Source organism: Apodemus sylvaticus, chromosome Y, assembly GCF_947179515.1.
Source record: "Apodemus sylvaticus chromosome Y, mApoSyl1.1, whole genome shotgun sequence".
Classification (NCBI taxonomy): domain Eukaryota; kingdom Metazoa; phylum Chordata; class Mammalia; order Rodentia; family Muridae; genus Apodemus; species Apodemus sylvaticus.
Window position 1 is genome coordinate 1,510,001 of NC_067496.1, and position 7,467 is coordinate 1,517,467.

Here is a 7,467-nt window from a genome sequence, read left to right on the forward strand (position 1 = left end):
ATTCCATCATGACTGCTGTTTACAACATGCAGCAATAACATCAGATTAGCTTCTTCTTATAGGTTGGATTAAAGGCATCAAAGATCATCACAAAGTTGATATCTGAGACTACATGCATGCATAAGGAACATCAATTGAGTATCCTCTTTCAGATATATCTCAGGTGTCAATCTGATCTCCATTACCAGCTCAGAACATGTACCTCAATATGACTGTGGGCATAATTATGGGTACTGGAGTTTATCAGAGTCTCAAGCACCAACACCAGTTATAGCCATAACCAGGGTCTCCTTCAGTAATAGGGATAATGGATGTGCTCATGATTGCTGATCACAACATTCAGTCTAAAATCAATACAGCTTCTTCCTCTCCTTACAGGAGGGATAACAGTTATCAATGCATGTTACATGTTCAACATTGAGGTTGCATTCAAGCATCAGCTGCATGAACAAAAATTCCAGTGACAGGTAGTATCTTTAACAATATTCAAATCTCTAATGGCAGCAAAAAAAAAAAAAATACTTACATCCATTTGACTATGTGCATGAGTACGTACGATGAAATTTATTAGATTTAGAAGCAGCAACCACAAAGGTAGCCATCACCAGGATCTCCATCAGGACATTCGTTGTGGGCTCCATCATGACTTACTTCATGAAAACTTACCCAGTCTTACTGACAATGTTCTTTATAACAGAATATTCTCCAGAGGGGTCTCATACATAAAGAACCTCTTCACAAACACACTAACTGTGGATCTCAATATGCCTTCAAAGAAGTATTTTAAATATACTTAATTTGTCAATTGAGAGCGTAAGATGAACTCAGGCTTTCAGAATATGTACCCAAAAGACACTTGATTGTACCACAAGGATACAGATTAAAAATGTTCATTGTAAGTTAATACACAGGAACTGCAAATACCATATATCTCACTCAACTGATTACTGGAAAAAATGTGGTACATTTACACAATGGAGTATTACTGAGTTGTTAAAAATTATAACAAGTAATTCAAGGGCAAATGATTAGAATTTGAAAAGCTTATTCTGAGTCATTTACCCAGAACTAGAAAGGTATACATTTTATCCTTACCTAACTAACTTCTCTGGATCTATGGATTTTAGCTTGATTACCATTTATTTACAACCTAACATCTACTTAGATGTGAATGTATAGTATGTTTTCTTTTCTAGGTCTGGGTTTTCTACTCAGAATAATCTTTTCTAATTATAATCATTTGCCTATAAATTACTTGTTATCAATTTTAACCACTGAGTAGTACTTCATGGTGTAAATGTACCATTTTTTTTTTTGGTCCACTAATGAGTTGAGTGATATATGTGGTATTTGCAGTTTACAACTATTATGAATAAATTCACAATGAACATAGTTAAGCTGTGTCCTTGTGGTACAATCAAATGTCCTTTGTGTACATGCTCAAGAGCAGTATATCTTTATCCTGAAATAGATCAACTTCCAATTTTCTGAGGAGCTTGCAAATTGATTTCTATAGAGGGTGTAAAATCTATTCACTCCCACCAGCTCCACACTCTCAACAGCATGAGTTGTCACTTGTGTTATTGATCTTCTCCATTCTTCCACATATAAGAGGGAATATTAGTTTTGATTTGCATTTCCTTCATGACAAAGGATTGATAATTTCTTTGGGTTCCTATCCTGAAAATAATGTATTTACATTTGTAACCCCATTTATAACTTTAGTATTTGTTGTTTCTATATCTACTTTTTTGTGATCCTTTTTTATTGGATATTATATTTCTATGGGAAGTGGAGTTGATAAAATCTTTTCACATTTAGTAGGTTGCATTTATGGCCTATTGATGATGCTCTTTGCTGTTTTAAATAGCAGCAGAATGATTGAATATTATATATAATTTTTGTGGTATATAAAATATATGTTACAAAATATTAAAGTTACTACAAAAACCAGTAACTTTGTTAAGATAAATATTACATAATGCCTATCTTAATTATATCATATACATAATTTTTTATTTTCTTTACACTTGATATCATTATTTCATTCTTTATAGAATTTAGAAAGTATATTCTATTCTATAATATATTTCGACACATTAATATTTTCTTTATTTTATACATATTTTAATTAATTATTGTTATTCACTTCATATTTTATATAACACCCCGCCAAACCCTGTCCATCCTCTGACTGCTCCACATCCAATATCTGCTTCCCTTGCACTGTCCCCACATAGATGTCCCTACACACCCACCCTGCCTGACTTCTAAACTCCCTGGGGTCTCCATTTAATTGAGGGTTAGATGCATTATCTCTGAATGAATACTGGCCACACAGTCCTATATTTTTCGTGTGCTAGTGGCCTCATATCAGCTAATGTATATTGCCTGTTTGGTAGTCCAGAGTTTGAGAGATACTCTGGGATCAGAATAATTGAGATTGCTGGTTCTCTTACAGGGTCAGCAAAGCTTGATTTAGCCTTTCCTAATACAACAGTAGGGGTAGCTTCTTCTGTAAATTGATTTGTTTCAAATATCTACTTCTGTCATCTTCAGTTGTTTGTTGGGTTTTCTTGAATTCTGTCATGCTGGGTCCATTTTGGGAGCAATCAGTAACAGTGTCATTCCTTGAGACATCCTCTTGTACTGAATCCCACTTTGAACCTGTCATTGAAAGTTCTATTTCTCTGACCCTTCTACATATTCCTCCCTGTAATTCTTTGAGAAAGAAACAATTTTGGATCAGAGGTATGAATGGGGGATGCCCCCACACTCCCTCATTTGAAACCCTGACTTCTTCCTGGAGATAAGTTCTATAAGTTCCGTCGTCATACTGTCAAGCTTATCATCTAAGGTTCCTATCTTTTATTACTGTGAGTCTCTCACCTCCCAAATCACTTGTAGATTCTGGAGGATTCCCACAACCTCATACGTCCCTAAGTTGCCGGTTTCCATTCTTTTGCTGGACCTCAGTCCTTCAGTCATTTTACCTTCCTCAGTGTCAGATCAGGTTCCACTCCCATCATCTAACCCTCTCTCCTCAACCCAGTCTACTTTCCCTCCCAGATTTCTTCCTCTCTCCTAACTTTGAATTGCTTTCTTTTCCCTCTCAATTGAGAATGAGGTATCCTCTCATCATTTAACTGACTCTTTTTCATAGCCATATTTGATTCTTCACTATGTTTCTGCACTAAATACCCCTGGATCCTGGCCATTTAAACAGTGTCAGACATGGATTTCCTCTTGTGCCATGGACCTTAAATTGTACTAGATCCAAATGTCTGGGCCTCCATTACCTGAGCACATTTTGTAGGCAGGAAAAATTGTAGGACAAAGGCTTTGTGACTGGGAGTCTGTTCCATAGATAAACTGCTAGGAGCCTTGCCTGGTTACAGAAGATGGGCAGTTCAGGATCTATATCTGCAATTACAAAAAGATGCTGCTAGTTTCATTTTTATGGATTCCAGAGAGTTTTACATAGGGTTCCTGGATCTGAGTTCTGAACCATGAGCGTCCTTTCCTTATCAGCTACTGTGCACTTATATGAGAGCACATACCATGTTCGTCTTTCTGTATCTGAACTAAGTCACTCAGTATAATCTTCTTGAGTTTCATTCATTTGCGTTCAAATTTAAGTATGTTATTGTTTTTAAACACTGATAAATTATTTCACTGGGTAATCGTACCACATTTCTAAATACATTTTTCAGTTGAGAGACATCTATGCTGTTTACAGTTTCTGACTATTATGAATAAAGATGCAATAAAGATGGTTGATCAAGTCACTCTGTGGTAGCAAAGTAGAAACTTAAGGGAATATGCTCAAAAGTGATAAAGCTGTTTCTTATTGTAGAATAATTTAGTTTCTGAGGAACCTTCATATTGATATTCATCCTAGTTGTACTGGTTTGCAATTCTACCAACAAAGGATGAAATGTGTTCCCCATGTTTCAAATCCTTATGAAGGATTTGATTTTTCACTGTACCATGTAAATTTTCTTGGGATTTGATATTAGTCATTCTAATAGGTAAAAAGTTATAATAATAATGTAGTTCCAAATAGTGTCTCCCTGATGGTTAATGATAAAGATCATTTTTAAGTGTCTCTAAATATTTGAAATCCTCTGTTGAGGATTGGATCTTCTACCTTGACTCATCAGTTCTTCAATACAGAGTTTATTTATGTTTTTGCGAATCCATAGACTTTCAGATATTTCTTTTGTTTAAATTAACTTTTAGTTTTTGGTGGTCTGGTAGGACATGGGTTTATTTAACTTTTCTTTCTCTGTTAAGATTTAATTTGTTAGCCACCTTTAAATTTTAAAAAATGTTTCATGAGGTGCTGAGAAGAAATTGTATTCTTTTTTTTTTGGGTGGCATGTTCAGTAGATGTATGTTAGAAATATTTGTTTCATTAATGTCTATTGTCTACAGTATTTCCTTGTTTAGAGTTTGTCTACATGACCTCTTCATTGTTGCAATTGGTGTATTGAAGTCACCCACTATCAATCTATAAGGCCAATGGAAACTAAAAGTTTGGTACAATTTGTTTCCTTTATAAATGAGTATGCCCTTCCATTCAGAAGAATAATTCTAAGAAAAAAACATTACCTTGTTGTTCATCTTCTCTTTGAAATTTATGTAGTTTCTTTTCTTGTCTCTTTACTCAGTTTTGGCTTGAAATCATATACACACACATATATAATAAGAATGGCTAAACTAACCATAACTAAATTTTATATATATAATTTCATGTAACATATACATATATATATATCACACACACACACACACACACACACACACACACACACATATATATATATATATATCACACACACACACACACACACACACACACACACACACACACACACATATATATATATATATATATATATATATATATATATATATATATATATATATATATATATATATATATATTACAATGGCAAAACTAGCTTGCTTCTTTGGTCATTTTACAAGATAGAATTTCTGCCTTAAACCACAATAGCCCACCCTACTCTCAATAGTTAGTGTTCATATAGGAGAAAATAGTGGAAAATTGTAAGTATCAAAGATAGTTCATGACTATAGAGAAAGTCTGCTTTAGAGACATGAAATTTCAATTTTACATATGATTTGATAATGGCTATAAATCTATGCACGAGAACAGCTCAAGAGAATTTAAGAAAAATCTCAGGATGCAGGAAAGGGATCTCTAGACAATCCTAGTGTGAGCTAAGAATTCTATCCGCTTCTTTCTGGTCACTATTGGGAAATGGAAATTTAAATTTTTAGGGATATGGACTATGCACACACTGATATCAGTAACTGCATATACTTGTTTAAGTGAGAAATGTCTCCTTTAGAATTAGGCATTAAAATACATTAATATCTTTAAGTCTAGAGTTTGAGAAGATATAGTAGGTTATGTAGAAGGTGGAAGAAGTATGTTATAGGGGCAGACTTTGAGACATTGCACATCACTTGGCTTCCACTTTATTTCCCGTTTTTATATTTGTAACAGAAGAGAATTCTCAGCTTCCTTTTAGTTTTACTATTCCTAACACATGCTGACATACAACCATTAATGAAAGAGAGTTTCATATCTGAAAACATATGCCAAAGTAAATTGTTCCTATTGTGATAAGCCCTGGTCATTGTATTTAATCATAGCAAATGTAAATGAATAAAATGGACTTTGTGCATTTATGAAAAATAACACAGAATATATGGGATAGTTAGTGGTTATGGGATAAATGTAATGAAAGAATTATAAAATATAAAAAGCAGAGTGCATTTTTCTTTTTTAACCTAAACATGCATCAGCTAAATATGAAGAAACTAGGTAAATTTATACTTTATTTATCATATATGTGTTCAGTACATTGAATCCTAAATGATAATTAAATAATTAGTTAATACAGCTTTCTATAGTAATTATTATAAAACATCTTATAAATAAAGGTTTATATAACAGTTAATTATCAGAACAAATCAGAATAGTTATGTATAATGCTTCTATTATAAAAAAAATATGAGGATAATAAATTTTCATGGTTTATAACGAAGGAATCAAAGAAGTAAAAATTCAAAGATAAGAGAACAATTACCAACATGAGAAAATTACCTTCCAGCAATTCTCATATTTTTAACAGCCATTTTGTTTAAAATTGTTGATTAACAAAAAGTGTACATGATATTTAATATTAGTCATAATACCCAAAATGGAATGAAATAATAATAGATAAAAAAATTGAACTATAAAGAAAACAGCATGCTTTCATAGAAGTATTCTTGCAAATATTTCTAAGGTAGGAATGACAGGTATTTTACTTATGACATATTTCAGATATTAAACATAAAGAACCCTTTATTTATATTTCTCATTTTGTTATGAATATTTGGAGATGTAGTGTTTAAGCTAACACATTTAATAGGTAAAACTGTAGTTGTGCTGGCCAGAGTTCCAAGAAATATTCTTCCAATCTGTACAGAAATTTACACATAAAGAGAAAGAATTTTTCAGAGAAAATATAATTTCTCATTGTAACTCATTGTTGAAACTCTTTGAATTCTTTGTCCTTTCTCTACAACTCTCACTTATTACCTTCTTTCCTAACGTTTCCTCAACATAAACTCAAATAGATGAATAAATGCAAAGATTTTGATCCAGTGTAGTGTACCATTTGAGATCTAATAAATAGAGAAAAACTAGAAACCTGCCAGAAATGAACTTAAAAGACTATAAGATAATATGAAACAAAAGGGAAAGGAAATTATTAAGTTATATGTGAGTGAGGGAACAGCTAAGAAATAGAGTGGAACATATGATGAAATATTTAATAGGTTACCTAAATAAGAGAAAATATAGCACCTGTAGCTAGACAACGAAAGTGTTTTTAAATGTATTTCAACTTCATAAAATTAATAAAACTAAATACTAAATAAGTGATATTAAAATTCAATATTTTATTGCTATTCACTTTAGCACTTGGAAATATTTTTTCGAAATTCAAAGTATTTAAAACTTTGAAAATCTAAAAACTAACTTTACATATTATGTATTTTATTAATTTTATTTTTTTAAAAATAGAAAGAGGCAAAACAGAATGTAAAAAGCCAATATATTTCCCTGTAGTCTTTTGGGATTTATTGGATTACAGAGCTATGTAGACTATGCATATTTTACCTCTATATACAATAAGTAACATTAGTGGATAATGAATTGTCTTCATAAAGGCTTTCATATCCTTACACACCTTCTGTTTAAAATTTTATTTTGCCCTGTCTGCACTTTGTCATGATGTAGGACATTTTTCCAGAACCAAGTCTTCTTGCATGGTGCTATAGACTTCCTGACAAGGTGATAATGGAGGAATCAAATAGATAAAAACAAAGGGGGTTAGATTCAACCAAGGTAAGCTTGCTATTTATGTTTTTGCAGTAAACCATGAG